Source organism: Balaenoptera borealis, assembly GCF_965194805.1.
Source record: "Balaenoptera borealis genome assembly, chromosome: 17".
NCBI classification, from domain to species: domain Eukaryota; kingdom Metazoa; phylum Chordata; class Mammalia; order Artiodactyla; family Balaenopteridae; genus Balaenoptera; species Balaenoptera borealis.
The window spans coordinates 966868-970953 of record NC_138876.1 but is presented as its reverse complement, the minus strand read 5'-3'; positions in this window follow the sequence as shown (position 1 = coordinate 970953).

The following is a 4086-nucleotide window of genomic DNA, read 5'->3' as shown; positions in this document are numbered from 1 at the left end:
CCCCGCCTGGCTCCTCCCCCTCTTTGTCTCTGCAGGCCCGCCCCGCCCCGCCCTCGGACAGGTTCTCAGGCCCCGCCTCCTTCAGGCCCCTTTCCTCCTCCCGGTTTGCTCCACAGGCACCGCCCCCTGCAGGCCCTCCGCGCGTGCGCGCCCAGGGCCCGCCTCCTTCGGTTACTTGCGCTGGGTCACCTGGGACGCTTGCGGAAGGCACAGGTTTCGGGCCTTTGCCGAGGGAGTTCTGGTTCCGTGGATCTGAATGAACTTGGGAATCAACTTGAGACTCTAAGGCAGACTTAGGAACCTGTTCCGGACCCTCCTGTTCCTAGGACAGTCCGCATCCCCTCCACCGCCTGGCGGGTGCCGCCCTGGGCTGCGACTTCGGAAGGCCTGATAGTCACACGCACGGGCACCTGTGTCTCCCAGGATCTGGGCTTGGCGCTGACACAGCTCTGTCTTTTTTTTTTTTTTTTTTTTAATAAATTAATCTATTTATTTTTGGCTGCATTGGGTCTTCGTTGCTGCACACGGGCTTTCTCTAGTTGCGGAGAGCAGGGGCTACTCTTCGTTTCGGTGCGGGGACTTCTCATTGCGGTGGCTTCTCCTTGTTGCCCAGCATGGGCTCTAGGTGCGCGGGCTTCAGTCATTGTGGCTCACGGGCTCAGTAGTCGTGGCTTGAGGACTATAGAGCACAGGCTCAGTAAGTTGTGGCGCACGGGTTTAGTCGTTCTGCGGCATGTGAACCCGTGTCCCCTGCATTGGTAGGCGGATTCTTAACCACTGCGCCACCAGGGAAGTCCCACAGCTCTGTCTTTTAAAAAAAAAGCGATTGGTCCAGATACCAGGAAGGTTTATTGTTGTGACCAGCTGGTGTTGGAAAAGTACTGCTTCCAGGTACAAGGAGGATTGGAGCAGCGGAGGTGCTGCTTAGGTGAGAGGAAATACAGATGAGTTAGTTAAATCCTTGGCACGCAACTGATCCAGCATAAGGAAGCGGCAGTTGGTAGTAGTGAGGACCATCCCTACTCTTGCTTCTCTTCTGTAGCAATCACGCTGCAGGGACAGAATAGACCCCACAAAAAATTTGTGATGTGGACTTATGATGCCACACACACACCAAGAAGGTATGAAAAGATTTACTACTTACATAAGGAGGCTTTTCTGGGGACAGCAGGGCAGCCCTCTGAAAATGGCTTGAGAAAGCAGGCAAAGAAGACTAGATTGGGGTTTGATCATGGTTAGGGGGTGGGCCAGGTTGAGGGTTCCCACTTGCAGGCAGGGACTTGGAGGGGGCACCCAGGCGTTCCCATCCGCTTGCCCAGATGTGGGGCAAAGGGAAGAGGGGAGGTGAGGCTTAAAAGCTGCCAGCACTCAAAGGTCTAAGAATGCAGACTGTTACATCTTCATGCTGCAATTCGTGGCTTCAGAGATCCTCACAAATTCCTGTAGTATTCACAATATTTGTACATTTTGCATTATCAAGGAATTCATGTTCCTCATAAGCATGTACATTTGTAGGTTTAGACATTGCATGCACTCAGCCTGATACTGATTTTTTACCTTGGCAACTAGATGGACACTGAATCCTCGAATTGCAAATGTTTTATTTTTATAAACATATTTAATGAAAATTAAATTTTCAAAAAATTAAATTTCAACATTTCAGCTTTAAATCTCAAGAGCAGGGAAAACCAATCTATGGTGAAGATAATGAGAGCAGTGTTTGTGTCTTTCGGATTCGTGGGGCATCGGCTGGGCAGAGCCTTGAGGGAATTTTCTGGGGTGATGGCGATGCTCCTTATGTACATCGGGGTTTGAGTAACACAAGGGTCTGCGTATGTCAAAGTTCACGCAAGGGTACACGTAAGACATGTGCATTTCACTGTATAAATTTTACCTAAAAATGTCTCCTCTAATTATATTGAACTCTAGTTAATGATTTGCGTGCTGAACTATTTAGGAGTGAATTGTACTAATGTCTGCAACTTACTTTGAAATGCACCAAAAAATAAGATGAATGGGTAGACAGAATAGATAGGCAGATGAATAAATGCATGATAAAGAAATATAGCAAGACAGTAACAGTAGAAACGGGATACTGGGTACGTGAGTGGTCACTGTACAATTTTTTCAAATGTATTTTTAAAAATAGTCATAATTAAATATTGACATTTTTCATTTATATAATTTTTAAAAATTTATTTATTTTATTTTATTTTTGGCTGAGTGGGTCTTTGTTGCTGCGTGCAGGCTTTCTCTAGTTGTGGTGAGCGGGGGCTGCTCTTCGTTCCGGTGTGTGGGCTTCTCATTGCAGTGGCTTCTCTTGCTGCAGAGCATGGGCTCTAGTAGGCACGCGGGCTTCAGAGGTTGTGGCGCACAGGCTCAGTAGTTGTGGCGCATGGGCTTAGTTGCTCCGTGGCATGTGGGATCTTCCCGGACCAGGGATTGAACCCGTGTCCCCTGAACTGGCAGGTGGATACTTAACCACTGCGCCACCAGGGAAGTCCTATATAATTTTTTATTGTACGTCTTTATACTCATTAACTATAACTTATGTTTTGTTTTTTTAACTTCAACTTTTAATTTGAAATAATTTTAGACTCACAAGAATTTGCAAAATACTACAGAGAAGTCCCATGTTCTTTTCATTCAGCTTTTCCCAATAAAAACATCTTACATTGTCAAAACCAGGAAATTGAGGATGGTATTAACTCATGTACAGACCTTAACCGATTTCATCAGTTTTGCACGCACTCTTTATTTTGGGAGGGGGTGTATAGTTTTTTGAAATTTTGTCACATGTATGGATTCTTGTAACCACCACCACAATCAGGACACAGCCCTGCTCCATCACCACAAAGAAACACCCTTATGGTACTTCTGTATAGTCACACCTCCCCACAACTCTAACTCCTGGGAACCACCCTGAGTCTCCATCACTATGATGTCGTCAACGCAAGAGTGTCGTATAACTGGAACCATACAGTATGCAGCGTTTTGAGACTGGCTTTTCCACTCAGTATAATGCCCTGTAATCCGCCCACGTTGCATCAAAAGTTTGTTCCTTTTGGTTGCAGAGTTGTTTCCCACGCTGTGGATGGACCTGGGTTTGTTTGTTCATTCACCTGTTGAAGGACAGTTGGCAGTTGTGAATAAAGCTGCTGTGAACATTCAGGTGCAGGCTTTTGTGTGAACATACCTTTTTTATTTTTGTAGGATAAATACCCAATTAATGCAATTGCTGGGTCATGTGGCAAGTATATGATTAACTTTACAAGAAACTGCTGAACTCTTTTCCAGAGTTCTTTTTTATGTTCCCACCAGCAACGTAGGAGTGATCCACTCCCTTACCAGCATTTAGTGTTGTCACTATTTTTATTTAATTTTAGCCATTCTGATAGATACTTCATTATGGGTTTAACGTGCATTTTGCTTTATGGCTAATGATGTTGAATATCTTTTAATGTGCTTATTTGCCATCTGTATATATATATTTTGGTGAAGTGTGTGTTCAAATCTTTTATCCATTTTCTAATTGAATTATTTGTTTTCTTACTGTTAAGTTTAGAGAATTCTTCATATATTCCAGATACAAATACTTTGTCAGATATGTGATTTGCAAATATTTTCTCCCAGTCTGCAGCTTGCCTTTTCATCCCCTTAAGAGAATTTTTTAAAAATATATTTATTTTGGCTGTGCCGGGTCTTAGCTGCGGCATGCGTGACCTTTAGTTGCGGCATGTGGACTTCTCAGTTGTGGCATGCAGGACTGAACCTGGGCCCCCTGCGTTAGGAGCATGGAGTCTTACCCACTGGACCACCAAGGAAGTCCCCTCTTAAGAGAATTTTTTGAAGACCACAAAGATCTGTGGGTTGTGCAGGGGAAGTTGAGCAGTGGAGGCACTTAGGTACGAAAAACGATAAATTAACTAATGGGTCAGATCTTTCTTGCTTTTCTTCCCGTTCCAATCTATGATTCCAGCAGTACTCAGGAATTAATGCAGTACTTGCAATAGTGGCTGAGAAACATTTTGTAATATTAATTCACACTTCTCTTGAATTTGTATATAGGTAGGTCTAGATGAAACA